Source organism: Taeniopygia guttata, chromosome 2 (assembly GCF_048771995.1).
Source record: "Taeniopygia guttata chromosome 2, bTaeGut7.mat, whole genome shotgun sequence".
Lineage (NCBI taxonomy): Eukaryota > Metazoa > Chordata > Aves > Passeriformes > Estrildidae > Taeniopygia > Taeniopygia guttata.
In genome coordinates, this window is record NC_133026.1 from 53,061,264 (window position 1) to 53,087,269 (window position 26,006).

A 26,006-nucleotide genomic window follows, 5' to 3' on the forward strand; every position below is an offset into this window, starting at 1 on the left:
ATTCTGAGCTGCAGCTCTTCAAACCTGGCTACTAAGATATCACTGCTGAAACACTTGGTGATGCCAGCCTAAGCACAGAAGGGCAAAATCCCTGTAATTCTCTACAGCACTTGCAGGCAAACCAAGAAGCTGGGAAGGTGGCTTATGGAAAGGTATGCTAGAAAGTTAAAATAGTGCTGAATGAAAGTAATGTGGTGAAATACCAGGTATTTCTGTTGATGAACCCCACTTGTGCTGTCTCTGCTCAGCTAAAGAATTTTAAGGATGAATACAGCACAGAAAAATGCTACCTAAGAGTACAGACAGTAAGAATATTGACCAAAGATTGTGAAAGTACAAGTCAACACTGGTACTACCCTTTTCAAAATCTGCTCAGCATCAGCACAGTCATCAACAGTGGGGAGGTTGAATACATTCCTTGAGAAGCCTATCTTTACTCAGTAACTTATGATTACAGATAAAGTCAGTGGTGCTGTAACTTTCATGAAAGAAAGCAGAGATGGAAATCTTACCTTACCAGGTCAGTTAAAACTGACACGAAGGATCTCCCTTTAGTCACAGCTTCTACCACAGGAGTTCTGCAAAGACCATGCTGATCTTCCCATAAAACATGAGATGGTTTATACAAAATTTCATTCAGAAAAAACACTGAAAAAATATTTTTCAGTCATCATAATTATTAAACTATTACTCACAAGACTTAAAAAACTATTTTATCTGGAATTTGGAACCTTGTGGTTAAAATACTCATAACAGTGTTCATGGTTTTTAATACAACAGAGAAATGCCTAGAAGAATTATATCTGAGTTTTACAATGGCAAGTAGTGGCAAGCAAGATTGGACTATATGATCTATGCTACTTTATTTATATTACACCAGAACAAGACAACCTGCAAACTTCAGCTGTAGGGAGACTGCCTGACCTCTCCAGACAAGATTCCAGGCCCAAGGTAGCCAACTAAAATATCCTTGTCCCTGTATGTGACAATATCCTGGTAGCTCATTCCAAACATTGCTTCTTCACACATCAGTTTGCTGCTTTGTACTTTATAAACTTCAAGCCAAGTTTGAGGACAGTGAGAGCCTTTTAATACCTTTCTGAACAACCACTATTTTAAATAAAAGCAAAGTGCATAGTACATGCCATAGAAAAAACACATACTACTTCCAAAGCATGCATCAGTAAAGATTCTGTATAGACAGGGAGTACTATCAAGGCCTGTGACAATACTGATGGAGACAGAGGAATGTGCGCCCAGATGATGCAGCTGTCCTTTGGCATGCTTATACCAGCTGAATAGAGCCAGGAAATCTTTCCACAAAACTAAGAGTATTAAAGCAACCACATTAGCCATGCTTCTGGGCAGGCATGAGAGAGTTATCGTCATTGTTATGAGTGATGAAGCATAGCAAGCTATCAGCAAAGCCTTGCTCTGTGCCAGCCACACATCCACCATAAGGAAATCCACCTACAGCAGGTTCATTACAGAATCCTCTGTTAGGGGCAGGATCCATGTGTAACAAATTAATCTACTGGATTGTGCATGAGGAAAAGTGCATGTAGTCCACTGCTTGACCACCTGGCTTGTCCCCCTTATTCACCCATGGCACTATCATTCTCAACTTCTCTATTAATGAACTTCTGGTAGAAACTGAAACTTCACTCAGTGGCTTTACTGCTCTTACAACCTCAAATATCTCTTTTGGAAAAAAAAGACAAAGCTTTGATCTCTGAAAAGGTCATTATACTTTATAGCTTTAAACATGACATGCAACCTAGAAATGAATCTTTGAACAGGCTTTTGGTACATGTTACACACAGCTGTCATTTATTATTGTTAATAAAAGTTTATTAGTAATGTTTCACAATCATATCCTTGTAAACAAAAAGGAACAAATCCATGCTGTTTGGCTTGGGTTGTTTTGGTTTGTTTTTCCCATCAAAAAATTGAAATTATTCAAAAAGTTGCATTCTTTTTTGAGTTCTATAGTGTAGAATGTATTTTGAAATCAGAGGAGGTTTTCAGTAGCAGTTAGCACACATGTAATGAAGGAGTCTGGAATAACTTTGAATTTCACTATGTGCTACTGACGCAGACTCACACAGGGAGCAAAATCTGTAATGGATAAAAAACTTTAATTTCACAAACCTGGTCCCCATCTTCCAAGACATTCCTTAGCAACCAAACAGTAAACAGTAAATGAAACAGATCTTCACTGATCACCCATTTATTTTTTGCTATTGATTACACCACATTTTTCAAGGTGGAAAGGTTGTGGTTTTCTCTTAAGTCTCTCTCTTTTGATTAACCTCAGTATGATACCTCTACAACAGAAGCACTATTAATTCACTTCAAGCTGTTAATATTATAGCATTGTTATATCTTTCTCAATCTGTTGCTAAATCTCAACTTTTGCACCAATTCCAATATTCAATGACTATTCTAGGAGGCACTGACCTGCTTGGAATAACTCAGAATGTTATCATAGGATGAGACCCCAACAAGTGTGGCATAGGCACTAACTGGTAACTAACTGAAGCAGAAAACTAACTTCTCTGACTTTACACGACTGTGTAGATTTTAAATTGGTGATTAGCTTCAAACAAGGGAAGAATTTTGCCTCCAGCCAGCAAGAGGTGGGGTTTCTCTTTTTTAAAATGATCTATAGAATCAAAATCTATTTTTAATGAATTATTTATCTGACGAACATGTTATTTCCTTCTGCAAGAATTATGATGAGAAAAAAATCCAGTATCTTAAATTTACCCAACAAAGGTGTTTGCAACTTTTAAGTGCAGATGATTATCTTCTACTAGTACAGTGTACAAATACATAGTGTGCATTGTGTTAGGTACTTGTCCTTAGCACCAAGTCAAAATACCATTTCCACTATAAGTTTTCTCATGTGCAGATTCAACTGCTCAGTCAAATATTCATGAGAATCGTGACCTTGCCAAAATGGGGAAAGAGTCAAACTCAAAGTCTGGCCAAAGAAAATTAATAGAATATTTCAAAAGGCAGGATTCTTCCCACCCTCCCTTCCATGTTCACACTGTTTCATCTATTAACTAATGCTGGTAAAGCAAGCAGAAATTTAGAAGCCTCACCACATTAAAAGATGGGCACAAATCAAAGCTCTGGAAGGGAGTGACCTAAAATTCTCTAATGGATTGAATTCAAATCTATTTGGCAGCATGAACTCATCTTTGATTTTATGGCTAAATAACAAATATTTGTCTGGGAGAAAATGAATAAGCTGCTTCCCGAACATAGACCAGAATCCCTGTGAGACTTTGGACCACACAGTCTTGTTCTTCCTTAATGGACTCTAGTAATTTGTGAAACTACATTTTATCTCATAAGTAAAATATAAAGAAGGATGCTTCCAACACACTGAAGTATGATAAGTTTTTGGGTTTCATTTGTTTTTTTCCTTTTCTTACAGTATAAATTTTTCTTGGCATCATATCCATAAATCAACTATTTGGTTGAGGAAGACAACATTTTGAAGATACTCTCCATGCACACATTAATCTTAGGAGGCCTATTCTCACTGAACTTTTTAGCACATCTGAGTTCTTCATTAAAAATTATTCCAGCTACAGGTTAACAGCCTTTTCATGTCAAATGTCACTTTATAACACTACTTTTTATTTTCCTATAGTTGGTTTTTAAAAATAAATAGGCATATATTGGAGGAATCTGATTTTAAGGGGACCTGAATGTCTAAGGAATAAATGTTGACATCCCTTTAATCAAAATATCCTCTATATTTTCAAGGTATTTTCAAGGTATCAGTATCTAATATATTCTTCATGAATACCAGTATGATGGACAAAAGGTGTTGTCATTCTATTAGCATAACACACTGATTTCAGTATGGACTGCTTGTGATCAGTGTTAAAAAAAAGTCGCTGATGATAAAGAAATTAACAGAAATCACACAAAATATGCTAACATTTATCTAGACAGAAGCATTTGCTTAACTTTATATCTTGACTTGTGGTAATGATCAGTTTTGTTTTCTATATAGCATTTTTATTTTCTGCTTTATGTCTTAGCACTGGATTGTTGGGTGGTTCCTCTCCTGCCCTCCCCCCTCCTCCTTTATTCCCATGTTTAATATTTTAGTTTTTCCACATTCTGCTTAGTTATTGAGTTTAGCTGATGTAGGATTCTGTTTTTGTTGTTTATTTGTATAATTCTGTTGGGGTGTAAATAGCTCTTGGTTTTCATTTGTTCTTTAAATTTGTTGTTTCCATGGTAACTCTTTACTGCATTTTTTCCTGAGGTTTGAGGGATGCTTTTGGGCTTTGTTGTGATGGTCTGGTAATCTTCATTAGACTGAAACATGTCTTTACATTTTTCTTCATGTTTGGACTGTCTTAGTTTCTTAACTCTTTGCTGCTCTACACAGAGTAAGCATTTTCTATAATGGCATTTAAACAAAAGTGAAGGTACATGAGATACAAAATTCACACAGGAAAATCAGACACATGGTTTACATGTAGTCTACACACAGGTGTAAGGCAATCTATTCCTTCTCAGTCTAGACCTTATAACATTAAGAAGATCTCCAGTTTGGTGTGTGTAACTACATATAATGGCCCCTGTGCATGCTGGGCCTAACCCATCTTTGAATGTCCCAGCCTTTTACAATGCACAAGCGGAAGAAAGACAATTTAAAATACAACCTGCATCCCTAAAAGGAGTTTCTCAAGATATTAAAAAAAATTATACAGGTAGCAGTGGTAACTGATAACTTGTACAAAGCTCTCCTAACAGAACAAGGGACTGAATTTCCTGACCACTGCTGCACTCTGCTCCATTTACAGCAATGGACAGTGAGGTTCTGAGATTGCTCTGGTTTCTACTAAGAACTAAGCACATCTGAAGACAGCCCCAGACTTCAGACTGATATAAAAGTGGCTCAGAGCTACTCTTGTCCCTTCTATTTCCTGTCCACATGCAGATGAGTTAAAGCAGGACGTCAGACTCGCTGTGTAATGGTGATCTGAAACAATATTAAGCCCTCTGCCACAGAGCTCCCATCTGAGTCATAAAAATAGTAGGACTTGTCCATATTTTGAAGCTGTAATTTGAAAACAAATTTGCTAGTTTTGTTAAAAGCTCAGAATGCCTAGCTATGCAAAAGCTGCAGATACACCTTGCAGAAACTGTATCAGGTAGGAAAAAGGCACAGTACTGACCGATTCTGATTACATGTAATATACCAATATCCCGGTATCTCAGCACCAGAGGCAAGCAATTATTCAGCATGTTACAATAAACACAAAAAATGGAGCTGTGCTGAGGTAAATATTAAAATCGAACTCTATTTTTCTGACTACTGTAATCCCATGCATTTAGAAAATCCAGATTATTTTTCTTTCTTTCTTGCAAAATTCAACTTCTTACTGCCATGCTAAAATTTTCAAGTCACTTGTCCACAGTGTTCCCAATGGCTTATTTTCTTCTATAATGTTTACCCTTTAAACAGCCTTATAGAATAAGCAATTCTTGATGTGACTATTAAAAACCAAAAAAAAAAAGTTATAAATCACTCATATGATATGCTAGCATTCTAAGTTCTGTAAGATTCTTCGGTAGTTATCCAATTAGCCTCTAAAAATAGTACTGATAGATAGTTTTGCATTTTACTTTGTAAGGGCAGCTCTATCACCATAATTCTTGCATCCATTTCTACTAAAGAAAATGTGCAAAAGCAAACAATCTGAGTTCTCAACGTAGACTTTTGTTTTAAGAATGTGCAAAATTTGAGCAGGCTAAGGGTATTTATGACTGGAGGGCAGAAGTTCAGAGCTTTCTGCACTCATGGTAATGAGAGAACATTTGAATTCCTGGGGAAGTATGCAAACCACTTGCTAAAAAGGCCATTATGGAAATATTTAATAATAGGAACAATGATGTGCATCATCTTTTTTTTCAAAGCGGCAGGATAGAAGCAGCTTTGAGATTTGATTCAGGCCATCTGCAGACTCAGGTAAACCTCAATCACTTAACACTATTCATAGTCAGGAGGTAATATTTATAACACAAGAAACTACAGGTGGATTTAAGAGATTTAAATTAGGGAAGTCTTTGATCATTGTGTATCAGCTTTGAAATAAAAAGGAAAGCATCTAGAAATTACTCTGCTAGGGAATAAGCCCATCTTTTTTTTTTTTTTTTTTTTTTTGGTGCATGTGGCTTGGTAAATTGACCATTGATTGCTTTAGATTAGTCCTATTCTTTATACTTAATCTTTTCTTTGGTATGAATGGATTATGGTAACATAATTGGCTTTATAAAAGCTCCTCTTGAATGATGTGCTAATTCTGGACACTATTTAGATAATTTTTGAAGAATACTACCAAATGTAATGGAGAATGATAACCTCATCAAAAATAGTTTGTTTTATCAAACATCCCACAGTAAAAGCAATTCTGTGTTATGGCAAACAGAGAAAAGAATTATAATTATGGCCAGTAAATTATATAGGATTTTGGATAAGATAATTCTATTGGTTTTCCATAGTAAAGCACTGATTTCATTCTTACTACTATCCTGTAGGATGTTTCCACAGGGAAAATTTGAGCTAAAGCAGAATCTCTACTATCTTCCTCTTGGCCTCTAGCTCCTATAACCCATAACAATTATAAACTGATAAATCACTTGAATGGTTATGACACCTTCCATTGACTACCAGGGCAGTGGTACATACACACATACTGCTGCCAACATTAAATAACTGTCAGCTGAATTACCTAAATGATTTAGGCTCAGCTAAGCTTTTAAGGGCAATTTTTTTTTCGTCTCAAAAAAGGGATGATGTCTATGCCTCCTATATTCAGATCTTGTTACCCTTTTAAATTCCAGTTACTGAGTTTTCTGATTTCACAATTCATTTTGCCCTTGCTGACAGAGCAGAATATTGCAGCTGATTCCTGCCATGTAGACCTAGGAGAAGGAAAAGGGATGCCAAATTTGTAAACCCAAATTCCCACTAATGTGTGGACAAGAACAAGTTTCACAGGTACACAAGTGTGATTTATTCCACATATTTTTATATTATACAAAGTTATAAATAATTTCCAGTCTTTGGATGTATTAATTTTTGTGTCCTCATTTCCACCCATAAAAAAATTTAAAAATATAAAGACGTTGACAGTGCTCCAGTAACTGATAGGCAGCCTGAGTGGCATAAGTGTATTTGTTTAACTAGCAGCCTTTGCCCCAAAGAGAAATTATCACTTATGCCAATACAGTTGCAATAATATATGTAGAGGCTCACTAAAATATCTGGAGTTTGGTTATAGTTTTTCCTCTTTAGGAAGGGTGAAAAGGCAAAATTATGTAGGTTGGGAATGCAGAGATGGTCAGGATGAACAGGAGTACTTGCTAAACTTGGACTAACTAAGGAGATGATTGTTTGCTTCCTGACAAAGATGGTGTCAGTTCTGTTTGCCAACATACACTGCAGCTATATGTAACCAATAAAAAAACCACACAGACATTCAAGATCTGCCACTTTTGGAACGGGGACTAGGAAAACTGTATCATCCCAGAGTAAAAAACCACACAGCAGATGGTCTCTTTTTGCTCATCTCCTGCTCTCTCTCCCCACCAAGTGACGCTGACAGTATCTGCTGAGCGGACTGCCAAGGACAACCACATCACTCAATTTAGGCCACCTTTTTGGCACACCATTCCTGTTTTAATTTTGCATTTTCTGTTGTCTTAGTCTAGCTGTGCTAAGACCACAAGTTTAACTATATATAGGAACCCTAATACAATTTATTACAGCTGTTAAATGACATTGTAGGAAAAAAAAGGAAAGCTGAAACACAGAGAGGAGCAGATGGAGGAAAAAAGCAAATGTTCATACTCCATGAAGAAAGATAAATGAAGCAGAGAATTTCATTTTTGGAAGGCATTTTTTAATAACGTCATTATCATACAGGTTGGCTCAAGAAGGCTCAGTAACTTCATAATAAAAGAATGCAGAATGGACTTTGAAGTATCTGATTTTCCATGTTGATGAGGAGAAGCAATTCTGATTTTGACTGTATGCTCACTCAATGGCTATATTCAAAGTGGTATCACTGCTCTTTTCTGTACTGCCTGTACATTATAGGCAATGGATCATTAACAAACATTATTATCACTAGATGAGTCCAGTTTTTGCCTTCCAGTTTGACATGGAAATCCCATTTGACTATATCTCAAGAAGCAAACCAAAAGAGACCATCTCTGTATGTTGAGAATACCAGCATATCTTATTCTTTAGATGCCAAAATACAAACATTTGCTTAGGAATACAGTGATGCAGCCATTTATCCTTTGTCTTGATGACAAACTAAGTCTTAGTTTGATTGCAAAGAGACCTGTCTACCTCAAAAATATGTAAAGTGCTGATTAGAGAATGCATTTTTCTATGTCACACACACTATAATTACGTATTTCTCTCCTGTCCCAAAGTTACTTTCATTTAAGTGTTAAAATTTTATGCAGAATAAGTATATTTGTCCTACAAATTATGCCCTGATGTCCATATGATTTATGGATCTCAGAGGGGTGCTGAGTTGTCTAAAGAAACCAGGGAGAGAACAGTATTTAAACTCTAAAAGGTTTCTGCATAATCTAAAATATATCCCTTTTAATGATTATATTTATATCCCTCAAATGATTAGGGCTATATTCTGAAACTGTTGCCCGTTACTGAATTCCAAAATAATCTCTTTTGCTGAAAAATACTGAAACTGTACAATTTTCAGTGACATTTACCAGAAAGAGCTATATTCAACTTCACCTTAAGCAAAGAATACTTAGTACACTTTCATTTATAAATAGCAGATTAGCCCCTCTCTCCTCCCCAAACTGCCCATCTTCTCCTGTTCCTGTAACATATCTCTCCCAGTTCCAGAGATTCTGCTCTCACAGGAAAGAAACTAAAATGCATACCACACAGAAACAGAATAAACAAAAGACAAGTCCACAAGAGAAAGCTGCTAGGACACTGGATGAAATATTTTCCCATGAATCTAAAAAAGATAACAGGCACTTACTTATATGTCTCCTTTCATCCCTGAAAGCCTTAAAGTTAATTCATGGTTTCATAACTACAATAAAGTAACCACGCAGAGATTAAAATCAGGGCCTATTTTTATTTGGATATCAACAGTATGAATCCCACCCAGGTCTTTCTAAAAGCAGCCTTGGCTGACGCTCCAAAATGCTTCCTCAAGTTCATCTTCAGCCAAATAAGAAGTGGTCTGGAAAGGATTCATCCTTTTAGTGTACACAGAAGATCCTCGTCTTGGATCTATAAACCAAGTCTTTAAATTCCATTGTAATTACTTTGCAGTCATAAATAGAGCACACTATTTGTGGCATCCCAGCTGGCTTTTTAGACAAGGTGCACATATCTTAAAACAGGACATTCAAGAAAAAATGGAGACAGTGACACAGACATGGCTGTGATAATATATGAATGCCCAAAAAGAAAACAAGAAAGAAAGGAAATTAAAGAAAAAAAGAAGAAAATAAACTTGTTTTTATTTTTAATATAAAGTAATAGCCAAAAAGAATTTTCTTTATTGAAGACCATTTTCTCAGAAGCTGGATTCCCACCTTGAAGTTTTGCTTTCAAGTAAGACAGGGTTGGTGAAAATTAAAGTTCTTTTATAGCAAAGTCCTTTAAATCACTTAACTCTTGAGACATGATGACTTAATTACAGTCTTACACAAATAACTGAACTCTTCACTCTGAATTTAACAATCAAACCAAAACACTACTTTCCCCAAGAGATACATTTTTGTAGAGACAGTCATGGAAATTCAAGACCATGGCTAGGGTTAATGCTTGTTAAAGATTTCCCCAAAGATTTCAAGTCATTCATAGTGCCTCTGATATCTATAAATGCCTAGCTTCCATGGATGTACATGGAATGGCCTCAAGTTCCTCCATTTTAAGCTGGGATAAAATTAATTCCATAGAGTTTGTCTGCTAGGGGTTTCCTGTGACCCACAACATTTGCTGGCTCTTCTGTGGGACAGCAAATGACATGACCATGAGTGATACAGCCAACAGTGCAGATTTCTCTTTATGAATTTAGTATAAAATGGACATTCAAATAGGCCTTTTAACATGCCCAACTATTGCACTAATTTTTAAAACATTAAATAAATATTGCATAGAAGTTTCATATACTCAGCAGTAAGACATCACTGAAAAATATGGATTATTAAAGCACATAGCCATTTTTGGTAATATCATCCAATTCAGTATCTAGTCTCCAACACTGTTCTTTACATGTCCTTAGATGTTGAAGAAAAATTAACTACTAGCTAAGGATACAGATATCACTACTGCCTGCAGTAGTAATCTCTTAACACAAAAAATACATCAGCTATCTCTGCACAGCTGCTATGCATAATTTCAATAGTAGACTACAAATGAGGAGTGTTTTTTTAAGAACTGAGTTTTTAGTACAGAAAAATGCCATCAAACCTGTAGAATTGGTAGAATATATTCTGGGTAGTGGTAAAAAAAAAGAAATGCAGAATTGTCTGAATGGATCTTACAGGCATACAGGATATCAATATGTACTGCCTATAGAAACATCTGCCGCACAAGACAGAAAGAACTGGAAGTCTAGGAAGCAAAGCAAAATAGCAAAGACATTATATGATTTTTAAACTAAAAAAAAGCCCATAAACCAACCGACCAAACACAAAAAAAAAAAAAAAAACCAAAAAACCAAAAAAAAACCCAACAAAACCCAAACTACTGCAAAGGGCAAGCTAGCAATCTGCTTCCCATATCCACAGTGACAAGAAGTAACAAGCTTAACAGCAGAAGTTTTTTAAACATTAGCAGAAAATACCCAAGAGTAAGCGTAGTGCAGCTCTGTAATAGGTTGCCTCGGGGCCTTAAAGAATATTGGTAAAGCTTTGGAACAGGCTAGACAAACATCTGTCAGGATTAGCTCATGCTGCCTTGGGGCAGGGTGATGAACTAGATGCTCTCTTGTGCTCCCTTTTAACCCTAAAAATCTATCATTATAAAAAAGCCACACAATTCCATGATAGTAGCCAGAGAGCATCTTAGTTCACTAGGAAACCAAGGACAGTGATTAAAAAAAAAGCAGTAGTTTACCACTGAATGAAGATGATATTTTTTTAATAATGCTGAAAAACAAAAGTTTCAACACATATTTATATTCTTTAATCTCAAAGAAAAAATATTTGCTTTTGTTAAGTTTTCAGGTTTCTACTTTATGCAAATAAACTAAGTTCCACAGGGAGAAACAGAGAGAGAAAGAGTCATCCTCTAAACCTCATTTTCTTGTGAATGGAGGCTGAAAGGTAAGAGAGAAAGAATTTTTTCAAAGTGTGGAACACCTATAAGGAGGGGACCATGCTACACCTAATGAGACAGACTTTTAAGCATAGATCTTCACTGTGTGTCTCCTGTGCAGAGATCATACCATGAACTGCATGAGATCTGTAACCAGAAGCTGTACAACCCCATTTGTCATGGACCAAGAAGCAGGTATTTCACTGCAAAAATTGCACTGCATGAGCTAACCAGAAGGGCGACGGTGAATGCCTTATTCTGCACCTGGTGTGCATACCAGCCTAAATCAGTGCTGGCTCAGGATTCCCTTGGCTCTCAGCTCTACTGAGGTAAGGAAAAAAAGTGATGGAAAGATGCTTACATCAGATTTGCTATTCCCAGCTAAATATTTTTCTACCTGGTTATACATGTTAAATTTCAGGTCATCATTAAGCAGTATTTGAGCTAGAAAATAACTTGACTAAGTCCTGTGCAATACTAAGACTTAAATTCCCCTTAATTTTTATTTTCTTCTTTTCTGGACTAGTTCCACCCAAGGAAAGCCAAGGGTATAAAAGTATGGTGAGTCACCTGATACATGGCAGAGATGTGATTTAAACTTCCTGTATTCTAGACACTTATTTCTCAGGTTGCACCATCTACCTTTCTATTCAAATAGCTGTTTCTCTCAAATCAAAACTTTTAATGCCCTCAAAGAAATCAGAAACATTTTCCAGTTTAGCATCCTTTCAAATGTATGCTTCTGTTAAGAGCAACTTTGAAAAATCAGCATTATTAAGTCAGATTCAGACCTAAATATTTTTGTCACATTACACAAAATTTCTGGTTTGGTTCCCTTTTTATGCAGCATAAAAATAACACCTGTGAGGAGATGTGTTTTGAAGTCTTTCACAAGTGCTGGACTAGACTAGCAGCCTTGCTGCCCCTCTTCTACACAGTGCCCCTCTAAGAATGCCCTTTCAACTTTCAAAGACATTTCAGGGCAATTGCTAATGGAAAGCAGCAAAGCCTACTTTTGCTCTTCATCCTCCAGGAAGAAGAGCACTTACAATGAGTGAGAGAGACAGAAAACTCATGCCAACCCAAACGAAAGGCAGAGAGCTCAAGAGAAACACAGAAATGTAATTTTTAGATTTTTTGCTTTGTTTTCTCTCCAGGTCTCCCTCTCCAAGCTTATTGCTTGTAAAACTGCATTAAGAGAATGAATCTGAAGATTTCAGGTCAATTAGTGTACATTTGGATTAGCCCAGAACTCCTGCAAATCTACCCTAAAAAATTCCCAAATAATTTCTCTTCCTTCTTATTCCCCTCTAGGACAGCACCACTGCTTCTCAGGGGAAATACAGGAAGTGATTAACTCAGGACAAATATTAGCTGACATTCTGTGCCATTCCAGAATCAGCAGAATAAAACGATGTTAGATAAAAAGCTTATTTTAGATCTATATAATCAAACAGCTAATATTTACAAATGCTACCTATGCATTAATAACACTACTTAGGGCATACAGCTGCTTTTAAATTTGTTTTTATTATATTTTTCAAAAGTATTTTAAAAGGCTGCTATCTATGTGAAAAACACAGCACCAGCAGCTGGGCTCTAGCACTGTATCAGACTTGCTGGAGGAATAAAGACCTATAGAAGACAAGGGGCAACCTCCTGAAATGCAGGTAGCCTTCACAAAATGTCATCACATTAACCCTCCACACACTGCTTAGAGCAGTGATGTGAACAGAAACAGGGGAGGCTCTCATTTTTGTCTCATGCCTATGCTAAGACCTTCCTAAACTGAAAACACAGCTGGTTATGGTGTACAACTTTCACCAACTGACAAGGCTGGCATCCCTCAATGCAACAGAGAAATTTAATGAGGTTTCAATATGTCACACTAATAGAGATAAATCAGAGCTACTACGAGTGTCAATGACGTTATCCTAATAACTTCTCACTCTAGACATATAAATGGCTCCTGAAGAACATGACTTATCTGAGCACTAAGCTGAATAGGGTTTAAATAGCATAATTAAAGATAATATGAATCTATTAATGTTAAATATACTGAAATACTTCAGATAGTAGAATAAATACAGTCTAATCTCTGTGGAAGGATTAGTGTGATAAAGATGACTACAGTTCCACTGCTTAATTTTGTTGTGCAGATGCTCCCTGTAGACACTGCAGAGAGATAATTTTTCTAAAATAGAAAATTAAGTTCTCTTTCAAAGGCAGGCAAATCCAAAGCTTAAGAAAACAAGATCATATTCAGCCTTGTGAAAATGGAAGGCTAAAACCTCCAAATGTAAAATGGTATTGAATAGCATTCACACTCATCCAATTTAATGAAGTTTTAGATTCTTGACATCAACTGTAGTGCCTTGGGTGGTAATGCACAACCTATGCACTGAATTACAAAACTATAAGTTATAATTTCTGTAGTGTGTTAATGTAGGTAAATAATTGCAGCTTTTTGAATCATGTAAATTAAAAACACAGTAACACAAACACTTCTTTACACTGGTAAGCAAAGTTGTGTGTTCTAAAATATGGCTCAAAAGCCATCACAATAAGGATATATAAATTGATACATTAAGATTTTTGAAATTTATTCAATTCAGGTCAGAGTGTTTTAGTAATAGTTCTGAGAAAACAAGATTTCTCATTTCAAATATTTAGTTTAATATTTTCGTTTACCAAGTAGTAAACGAAATAATCTCTGAGACTTAGCATGAGAAAAATCACCAGATGGTAAGCTGATGAGCTTTTTAAAGAAAATTTGGATAAATATAGCCCAAGCAAATTAATTTGCATTCGATTTACCATACATTGCAGATATGGCTCTACTTACACCAAAGTTGATAAAAAGATAAACGTACCTTAGAGATGACCAAAGAGCTACTGCGTTGTGATAAACATATGCAACATACAACTAGAATAGGATTAATATTGCTGAAAATACAAACAAATCCTAAATAAATTCATTCAGGTGTGTTATTTAGAAAGTAAGACATTTTAGTTTCTACAAAAATATGGCTGATATATTTACAATGGTGTTAAAAATTCCTCTTTCTGGGTTCTTAATTCTCCCTAACTGACCCTAAAATTCTGTACTCAACCAAATCATATCTGAGACCTACAGGAGTGCAGAAATACCAAGATTTAGTGAGAAGTTTATATATTTTTTGCTTTACCTAGAAGCAGTACTCTATATTGTTGACGCTGAGACATCCAAAACCAAATTAATTTCCCAAGAATAGAGGAAAAGACTGAACCTGGACAAACACCAAGCTGTAAAATTTTAGTTCAGCAGTCTTTATTTCTGAGAAATAATTCAATCAACTTAAGAAGCTTTTATGAAACTTTAACTTCAGACAGGCACTGTCATAATATTGTAGCTACACTATGCTAAGTTTTAAACATACTGTGTTGTGTGAAAAATATGAATAGTTTACATCTCATTAGGGGAAAATATAATCCTGACTTAAGTCTTAAAGCTGAATGAAGACAAGAGCAAATAAGCCCAAATGATGGAATATGTATAGAGTTTACACTGGTTATGAAAATGACATTGAGAAGAGTAGTTATATTCTGCTCTACTAAAGAATTGCTAAAATGTAATTAACATGACCCATTTCATCATATCTTACTCCACTTTAGGAACTAAAGAAAATGTGGATAGTTAGAAGTGACAACAAATATTAATACTCTATCTCTATACAAACTATGCATATTGCAATGTAGTCAAACTGAACCATTAAATATTATTTACTGTTTTCAATATTCATTTACAGATTCTTCTTACATTATACTCACGCTACATGGTATTTCATCCATAATATACATTGCATACAGCATATACAAGGATAGAAAAACATTCTCCAGCATTCTGGGTTTTGGTTTTTTTTTTTTCAGAGAGCAATACAACTTTTTAAAGTGAAAACTGGTAGGAGATTACCAGAAATTCTGTCCCCCCCCCCCCCCTTTTTTTTCCCCTGCATGAGGGAATAGGAAAATCTTTGATAGTGTCATGAGGTCAACGGAAATACTGCAGTAGTGAATATAAACAGGACTTCATTAGGTGACTGCTGCATTGTGGTCATTACTTGGGAATGGTTCTGGATTATCATCTTATTTTTATTGGCTTTAATTTAAAGATACCTTCTTCAGTTGGTGGAAAAATAATGCTCCTTCTTTAGCTCCAACAAGAGCAGCCTAAGGCTGGAATGCTCTAAAGAAACCCAAGCTTTTGTAAAATGATGTCATATGCCAACTGTGCCAGGCAAATGTTTAGTAATAGCTAAAGCATTCTATAATTAAAACAAGTCCCTTGTTAAAAGAGGCTGAAAGTGATCAAAGCTCTTTTGTCTGTTCAGACACTCGGTAGATGTGAAAAGAGTTTTGCTTACAGTGAGGATGGTGCTGTGGTTTCTTTCTCCATTGTATGCAGCCACAGAGTGCATCCTGAACTATCTATATTTGCAAAGAAACTAACAAAAATAAAACAGCAAAATGAGTGAAACAAAAGGGGAATTCAGCATCAAATAGACAGGTATTTCTTACCTCTGTAAGACACAGAGTAGAGCCTTAAATATCTGAAACTATTATTTGACAGTTACAAGGCAATAAAGCAGAGATATTTCAACAGTACTGCCAACAAATTGTCCACTCAAGCTGAAGGGACCATTTGATACCAGTAGTGATTTGATTCAGAATGTGGTCTGTGACTATTCCTTTACACTATCGTGTTTCTAAAACATTTCCTGTTTACCAAGAAACAGTATATGTGAGAAAATATTTTGCAAATAAAGTATTTCATTGATTGAAACACATTCTTCAGCTTGCCTCTGACCTTGTTCCTGCTCTATGCCTGAATTTGACTTACAGGTTATTCAAAAATAGCTATTCAAATGCACCTTAGAAATTGAGGAAACAGAATTTTGTATTTAAATACTCCTTAGCACAATTTTTATATGCCACACTTGTTCTTTCTTCTTTGACTTACAGAGGTACAAATAAGGCAGACATTTTAAAAACCAACCCTGGCCATATTTGCAAGACACAAGCTGGAAATTTTAAATTTAAGCCGTTTCTCCTAACATTTCCTTTACACTCTTAAGCACTCTCAAGCACTCCTTACACTCAAAAAATCAAACATAACTGTACCAAACAGCATTCAGCAACTTTTTAAAACTTCCCTGACCCAGAGTGGCAGAGGACAAGGGTGTCCATCAACATTAAAAGGGAAGTTTCACACATTCAGGTTTGGAATAATGTTTTGAAAGAAGCTGGGTAATGCTAAACTCTGTCCTGTGTATTTGCCTCTGTGGAACTAAAGCTTTACCATAAGAAGACATGAACACAAGCCTACTTCTTTCCACCACACAGTACCAGGACAAAAATAAGTCTGAATCAACCTTTTGACCAATGAGGACATTGCTCACACTCAATAATATGTTCAATATGCAAGAACTTAATTCCTTGCAAAATTTGATACCCTTGTTCCAAACTCTTGCTGTTCCCAAAAAACGCTCAAAGAAAATGCAATACTAAGTTAATGTAAACTCTGCATTTCCAATACACAACTTTAGCTGTGACCAGTTAATATTATAAGGCACTTCTCACAACAAAACATTATAGACTTAATTTTAGATGCAAAATCTCAGTTCCTGTTCACTTTGAAGAACAATGTAAAGCATGAGATGCTATGTAAAATTTTGAGTTGACTTCTGCAATAAAGCTAAGACAAGTGTTTTATTATAATTTTAAAAGACTTTAGTCATGTTGTCTCTAAGGGAATCAAAACAACTGATTCATGAATTGTGAACAAGAATTTCCGAGATTAAGAAAACTTACAAACTGATCTACTTATAGTCCATCTGAAAAATGTAAACCATTCAAGGCAATGCCCACAATGCAGATCTTCAGGTTTTGGGTTTTGTTTTTTTTTTTTACCTATCTTCACTCTATACCCTCTCCCACTGCAAATTACCTGCAATCACATATAACTTCATTTCTCCATTCAAAACCATTCTTGTTTTTCCATTAGTCAGTGCTACATAAATAGACCATAGTCTTCCAAATACCTTTTAATATCTCATCTCCTAGCCTATATTCTACTTTGGAAAAAAACAACCAACCAACTGAACCACAGAAAAGAAAAACATCAGACCGTATTATACAGAAAAGTCTTCTGAAAATAGGCCATTGAGGGTGTTTCTAGACATACCATATTTTTCCAGATGTTTTGTGCCCACTAATGCAATTTACTTTTGGAAGGAATTTGACCTGTCTCTAAAATGCTTCTTCACTAAAGGCAAGTATAATGATATCTGACTTCCTGGAACTGTTTCAAAATGTTTTCGTATTAGTTTTTTTTCTTTTTTTTCTTTTTTTTTTTTTAAGCAGAATTAATGCTCATTCCTGGTAGCTCTTAAAAAAGTCTAGCTTCTAGGCAGGAAATATTAAACACCCCCATCAGTGGATTACTAAACTCTTAAGTAGTTTCTTTGCAGTTCCTAATGTGGTGTCATGTTATTGAGCTAGGCTTTATTTCTGTGATCTCTTACATTCATTATGTGGATGAGATGGGGCATGCAGCTTCTCAGTTGTTTTCCTCTTGCACTGCAATGTTTTAAGTGGACAAAATAACCTCCAGGACTTGGTAGCTGTGCATCTTAAACAGGTTGAATTTCTGATGGAGAAAAGTAGGTCTTTACCTAGTGGTTTCAGTTCTGACTTTTAGGTTCTACAATAACAGCCTCATCCCATGATCTTTTAGAAAACCTGGAAATAATCCCAGTAAGATTACTATAAATCTATACTTTTCATACTTTGATGTGTGAAGTTTTAATAATGGTGTTCTCAGAAGGTTATAGCAAAGTAAATGTGTAGCCAGAAATATGCTAAATAAGCTGCACAACGGAAATATTACATCAAAGTGCTTTATAAAGAAGCAAATGAAGCATTTTCCACTTTCCATGGGAGGTGTTCCAGGGAACCATGATTTCAGAGAAGAAAATTTTCAGACATTTAAATAAATAAATAAATAAATAAAGGCAAGCTGGATTTTATTTCTGGATAGCACAGGAGAAAACAAAAGGGGAATGTTTCTTATCAAAGGACAGGGTGGAGCTTGCCTAAATCTCAAAGATCTACAAAAGACTTTAAGGCAGGGAAAGTACATCCCTGTAACCTCTACCAGTTTAGAATTTCTAAATGTCACTCCTATAGAGATCGTATGAAGACACCAATCAATTGTCCTACTCACAAGAAATCCAGCAAGAGCCCTTCCTCTCTTTTGCCTAAACCATGAAACAATTAGAAATTAATTAAAAGCAGTTTGTTTACCCAGTAAAATTGATAACAAGAAATATTAATACCTAGGGCAGGCTGGCAATGTTAAAAAATGACAAATGAAAGCCTTCCAGTGGGGCTCCAAGTTCCTGCATTCTTTTTAAATGCCTGCATACTTGCCAGCTCCCTACCAAAAATATCATGATGATACAATGGAAAGTTGATACAATAATAATAATAAAGCATTCAAAAATGCCTTTGGGAAATTACTTCAGTACTGATGAATGAAATCCATAAATAAATGTTAATCCCATTACACAACATGGTGAATTCCCAGCAATGCTGCATTTGGTGCCGAAGTAGAAACAATCCAATAATTATCAAGAACTAATGTAATTCAGGATAAGTAAAAATGCTCCAGACTAAGATGTTATACTGTACTAACTTAATTCAATATGCAACTCCAGTTTGTTAGCAGCTAAATTTATAGACAAACTAGTACTTCAAGGTGTCCACAAATTATTGTCTTCTTACGGTAATGGAAATCTCATATATTCCCAAAAACAGAGAAAAGGCAGTACCTTTTCCCCTTAGGAAAAATCTGCAGAGGTTAAAATATATTTATTCTGGCACATGTACCTGTTCTCAAAGGGTAATGAAACACCTTCCTCTGAAAGGCTCATTTGAACAAATATGCTTCCTCTGGTCAAATCCAATCAGAAGAAGAGAGCAGTTTTAAGGCTACAACTTGATCTCAGATAATTCAAAATATGTTCAGCTTTCCAGTAATAAGAGATTTTTTCATACTGTGAATGTAGTAACATTTATAGTTTATCATATTACTTCCACAGTTCCTTACATGTTGTGTGTCCACTGAATCTGGTTGTCCCTGCTTAGGGGCTAACTTGGCCTGCCAATTTAGAGATTACAGCAGTGTATATAGTGATATATTTGTCTAAGAGCAATTTTCACAAGAAATATAAAACCTATTTGAAATTTATTTTCTCCTGCTCTCCAGAAACCTACATAAAGGTACAGGAAGGACAAGTTATTGCTACATCTGCCAGTAGAGAATAAAACCTACATATTACTAAGTCTTTAATGGTCAGTGTCCTTCATCCCCCACTACAATTTGTGTGTTTATTTCTAAAATACTTGTAGTAGTGAGTAGAATCAAACATCCATTGATCTTACAGTGATAAAGAATGCACAACTTCCACATGGAAGTTGTTGTGAAAGCACAAATTAGTATTTTAATTTCCTGGGCACTGTGCTGCTCTGCCTCTGCATTTCTGCTAACCAAAGGGACATTTAGATGTGCATGGCTCACCAGCAGTTTAACCATGGTGTTTTAACCCAGTGTGGCAGGGACAGTCTTGCTCTCTAGACCTGGCCTGGTGCAAGGCTCAATGGAATACTTCATCCATGAGGCTGGGTCCCAGAAACTTCAATATACAAGTAATGAATAGCAATAAAAAACAATGGGTGATCCAAAACACCAGCTCACATCAGTGCATACTGACATTTCTGCATTTTTCACCACCAGTAGAGCTGAAACTGAGCCAGTAATTGTGGGAAATTTTAGGAAAGTATGTCAAACATAGACAAGATAATAGTGTCTGTCGCCCTTTTTTTTTTTTTTTTTTTTTAAACAGCATTGTAGGGTGCCATTTTTATTGTCTATCAATGACTTCCAGATTGTTTACTCAGTTCACAAATAAAAATTAAAATTATTTTGAGAGCAAGCAGTTAGAAAAAGTCACAGAAAACTGGAAAAGTACCAGAGGATTTCTTTAAAATGTAAGTAGTATCAAACTTCAAAACACAAAACTGAAGTATTCCTGACAATAAATATTCAATAAATTGATGAAAATAGTCCAAAACACTATGACAATTCCCATTGTCTTGTAAAACAATAAGCAGCCACCCAAGAAGCAAGCCAAAATAGTTTGTTTTGTAGCTGTAGAATCTTTTGTTCTATCATTTAAACTGATGGACCATCCACAGCCAAGTTACTTAAGACGATGATGGAAATTACTTCAGAAATTTCAAACTCTAATTTATGCTACTTACACTTGTGTGTTTACTGAAGATCAAATGGTATCTTATCAGAGCTACACTTAAGGCAGATATTATGACAAGCTTTGCACTGATGTTCCTTCAAAGATGTTAAAGACTTACCTCTATCCTGCATCAGAAACAAAGGTTGAGTTATGATACAAGCAAAGAAACACAAGGAAACACAATTTTCTTTTGAATTGCACTGATGTGGTTGTCTCTGTCATCTAAATTAACCTGTTCTTTTAGCTAAGTATCAAACCAAGGGGTAATAAAAATTTGTTTTGCCTGCAACATGTCCAGAATTCATGATTTGGACCAAGGAACGCAATGTGGACTTTGGAACACAAAATGTAGAATGGATAACAGAGCATTACTCACAGTCTGGCAAGGAGAGCTCTCAGTTGGCATTCTTTATCACTCTTTTCATAAGTGACACAGTATTCTTCCAGTGTCCTGGATTGTGGAAACATTCATGAGATAATATGGAGTATTTTCGCTTGTGACTTCTAACCAGAACCTCTGACAAATATTCAAGTGCTATGATAGAAGCTGTTTACTATAGGTTAACCTCAATTTTTCTAAGAGGTTCACAAATACAGCTGGTATCCCATTAACTTTCTTTCAGAAGAGGTATAAAGGGTCAATATGTTAGGAACAAGTCACTCTTTATTAGGAATTGGTAGCAATCATTAAGTCATCAGAGCAGATAATGCTGCAGTATCAAAACATTTATTTCCCGTAATGAACTTTTAAATTTCAAATTACTGTAATGAAGCATCACTATTGTTCAAACAGTATAATATCATTTAAAAAAATTCTGTCACATTCTTATCTTCCCTTTCTGGAACCAGTTTCTTCTTTCCTTGCACTTTCTTTGACTTATACAGCTTTGGAACAACTACCTCCAGCGCTAACAGAAATCAATAGCAAAACTAAAAATACCTATATTGAAACGTAAAAGACTAACAGATATCTTAATCTAGTGCCCAGAGTCTATCCCACATTTACATTTGAAAATACTAGTATATGCCTTCTCATCATCTTGCTTATTTTGAAAGTAATGTAGCTGGCCATGTTTCTTTCACAGGCCTTTAAAGAAAAATTAAAACCCATAAGCTATTAGGAAACACTAAAAAAAGTCATGCTATAGGTGCAAATGGTATTTTGTCATTCACCTTTATTCAGAAGGGGTTGTTTCATGCTTCACTATTTTAGGAATATAGGATAGAGAGACATTGCATAAAAGTCTTTGAACTATGACATGCTTGGTGAAAAAATAATATTTAATTGATATACAGGTTTTTAGGGTTTTAAAACTAATTAATCTTACAATATTTGGCATTTCTTTGATTATCTTTGTGATGAAACATCAGTAGAAGACAGAACGCAGAAGCTGCTTTTTCACCCCTGCAGTTTGGAAAACAGCAATCACTGCAAGCCAAAAGGCATGAAAAGGGATAATGAATAGAGTCAGGAATCTTTCTTCCTTTTTCAAAAAGTCTTATATAGGACTGACTGTGTACATGAGGAAAGTCAAAGGAAAGCTATTACATAAAATCTGTAAAACTTAGGTGAAGTTCACATATCTGAAATTGCACAGTATATCTCAGTTTTGATGTTATGCCAATGTTATCCTTGGGAAGAAATGTTTATAAGGCAAAAGAGAAGAAAAAAAAAGTCATTCCATATCAAAAAGAGGACATGGCGTGCACAATGTGAAAGAACCCAGTGACTAATGGGACAAGAGGTTACTAGTACTGCAAGCAGAAAAATGTCCCCATCAGGCTTTCAGCCTGATTTCTGCATGGTTTGATCTGTTCTACTCAGAGAAGAAAGCAAACCATGCTGAAATGAGTTTTTACAGAAAATATATTTAACTTTACGTTTTCCTTAAAGCATGACAGAGACCCTATATTGGCAAGGGGATGGCAGTGTATTACTGAATCTGAAAAATAAACCAGATTTTATCCAGGAAGTAGATTCCTTTTCATATGAAGTCATCCAAACAATGTGAAAGACAATAGAAATATTTAAACACCTTAAGATGAATGAATGTGCAGGAGTTTTATTGTAGTGGGACCAGAAATAGTACAAGATGACCCTGAAAATCATAACAGGCCTTAACAACATAGAACAAATACACAAATTAAAATACAAAAATTAAGCCCCACATTTTCAGAGATGGGGACATTAAAAAAAAACCTCTGGAACTATGTTGCATCTGGAAGCAAAAAGGCTTCTGAGAGACTGGGGTAATTTGTTGACACTACATTAATTCTTTGAGTAATTGCTCAAAAATCCAGGGACTAAATGACAAAAACAGCTATAGATCTCCCAGGAAAAGTTGTGAAAAAATTATGATCAATCAGAATACCAACTTTGGGCATCTCATCTTATGACTGACAAAACTCCACAGTATGTAAACAAGCTGTCATCTCAAATATCCAGAAGCAGACCTCAAGGGAGGCAAGGAGTGTGTACACCAAAACCTTTCTTAAACCAGTGGGAATACTGGTGATGCAAGGCGCAACACCCATATGACTTACTCAGATGAAAAAAAAAAATATCATTAAAAAAAATAAAACAATCCCACACCAAAAACTCTTGAGATGTCTCAGCAGTAGGGAAGCTAATAGAAACAGTATACTCAGGGGCACAATACAGGAATACAGTATTTCTTGTAGATGAGATAATTACTAGAAAACAACAAGGCAGGAATGACTGGATTTAGGAAACAGCTGTATCTGATTTACATGAGACCTTGTCAGTGCCTTATCTTGGAGGCATATTAAAATTCTATAGTTGGCACAGCAATGTACTAATAAAAAGTTCCTTTATTATAATTTTTTAAAATAAACTATATAGGTAGCAAAAAGACAGAAACATATAGGAAAATATTTTTAAAACCAAACCCAACTGAACAAGCACAAATCCCAAACAAAAACCAAACAAACCCAAACACCTTAGCAGAGATTTTCAATCCAGAAACTGATGCAATGGAAGAATCCCTCTGCAGTACCTACCTTGTCTCTTACCTCAATTTGAGCTCCCCAAACCACTCTTCTTTCAGGTTTCCTGGCTGCATTTTATGGATAAAAAAGCTCCCATACTGAAAGAGACCAGTGGTTCATATACCCTGTTATCTTCTCTTCAGCTGTGGGCAGTCCCAGCTTAGTAAGAGGCACAGCAAAGTCTTCTCAGTAGGTGACCATAGGAAGAGCTGCCCCAACATGAAAAGATTCCTCCTGACCTCAGACAGTAAAGGCTGGTATATCCTCTAAACACAACGGATTAGAGTCATAAGGATCCCATTCAGAACTTTTTTTCTCATTTATTATTGCAACTTTTTATACCCTTGCAAGACACATAAATACCTAATGGGTTTTGGATCCTCATCCTTTAAATGTACAGATGTTCCAAGAAGTGGAGTTTGGGGAAGTTTTGTGTGTGTTTGTTTGGTTTGGTCTGGTCTGAATTTTTAGTTTCTTCAGTTGTTTGGGTTTTTTTCCTATTTGGCTGTTTAATGGCTTTTTTTTTTTTTTTTTTCCCAAGCCATGGTGCCTCCTAAATTGCTGCAATTTTCACCCAAGTAGGGAGACATCCAGGCTGCTTTCAAATGAGCAATCTGGGATACTCAGAGCAGTTCACATACTTCAGTAAAGGCCTCAGCTGTCCTACTCTGAGAAACCCATACCCAGCTATCTTCCTTGGTTGTTTCTGACTGAGAAACATAGGAGGGAAAATTCACTGTTGTTGATCAGCTGCCAGTTTATCACCGCAAAGTGTTCCAGTTCTTGTTTTAAGCTAACTTAGGTATTTCAACATTTACATTACAGCACAGACATATCTTTCATAACTTCTGGACATTTTTTCATATGAACTCTTGCTTAATTCCTTTGTCTCTGCATATAAATAAAAGCTGGAAAATAAGTATAATACTTCTAGGGTGAGTTGTGTATTTCTGATGGTAGCTTTTTAGTGGGATAAACACTAATCACTTCATTTTTTTGTTATTTGACTTAATTATTTGCAGATTCAAAAATAACATTTTGTATTCCATTGTGGGGCTACGTGGCTTCTCTGTGCTTCTAATGGAAGGAAGCATGTTTTTAAAGGCTTTTTATAAGTCCTAATGGAGTTTGTTAACATACACGTTTTGTTGTATCCTGTCCTGTCCCTTGTTATCCATTTATTTATCTTTTGCTCTTCAATATGGAGTGTAGTAGGTATCTTAAGGAACTTCAGAACTTCATTGTGCTAATACTTTGGATTATTATCATTTAGGTCAAAGCAGTTGCTTCCCCACACCTTAAACAGCAAAGATCATTAGCAAAAACTCTTTGGCCCCCAAATCCTGAAACTGCATAAACATGTACATAGCCATGGGCACATCGCATTCTACATTGCCATGGGCACAGCTGTCTTTGTCATGGCTATAAAGACAGAAACCTTTGATAAATGTTATAAAAATACTGAAATATATAACATTTCCTTCACCACAACAACCTAACTGTAAATCCATATATTTAGCACTGTTAGCCTGTCTCTACACCGAAAGAGTGTTTTAAGACATACACAGAATTCCTATGGCTCCACAGAACTGCGCAGCCGCCCGCAGGGATCCCTGCTGCCGCGCTGCCCAGGACAGGTGAAACCCCTTGCCAAAAAGCCTCTTCCCAACCCAGCAGCGCCTACCGGTTTACTTTTCAGCTGTTAACATTTGTTTAGCTTTTCCTTGTGGCAGTCGTCACAGTTACTAAAACTCTCAGGGACACACTATGTACAGTGTGCGGTTACCTCCGTAAATCGACATTTCACCGCGTCGCTTTGGTCACAAATGAGTTACAGCGCTGCAGGCAGGATTCAGAGCTGCCGAGGCCGCCGTGCTGCCGCAGCAGAAGGAATTGCCCGGAGCAGCACAGGGCTCTGGGCTGTGCCTGCCGGCCTCGGTGCTGTGCCTGCCGGCCTCGGTGAGGGTGTGCGCTGCGGGTCCCGGCGCGGCTGTGGCGGATGCCCGCAGGTGAGGCAAGGCCGCGCTGCCCCGTGCCGGCCACAGCCGGGTACAGCCCGGTCCCTCAGCCCGGGCAGGAAGGCGTGAGGGGAAAAGGGGGAGGAAAGGCCCTGCCAGCCCCGAAGGGAGGGGTACAGGAGGGGCTTCGGCCGCCGGATTCCCTGGGAAATCCCCGCCGGAGCAGGGGAACAGCGAAAGAGAGCAGGAGCGGTCAAGAGGGGCTGGCACGGAGTGACCGCAGCAACTCCCCCTGCACCCCTGGGTAAATGATCTCCCTGT

General features: G+C 36.4%; 1 long non-coding RNA gene across 1 annotated transcript in view; it reads right to left on the reverse strand.

Moving 5' to 3' along the window:
• Positions 1–25,030, reverse strand: part of LOC115493727 (uncharacterized) — a 79,340-nt gene extending 54,310 nt beyond the window's left edge. Inside the window, exon 1 of the long non-coding RNA XR_012054641.1 lies at positions 21,095–25,030. This is a non-coding gene — a long non-coding RNA (uncharacterized lncRNA). The remainder of the gene's footprint in view (positions 1–21,094) is intronic.
• Between the last annotated feature and the right edge of the window lie 976 nt (positions 25,031–26,006).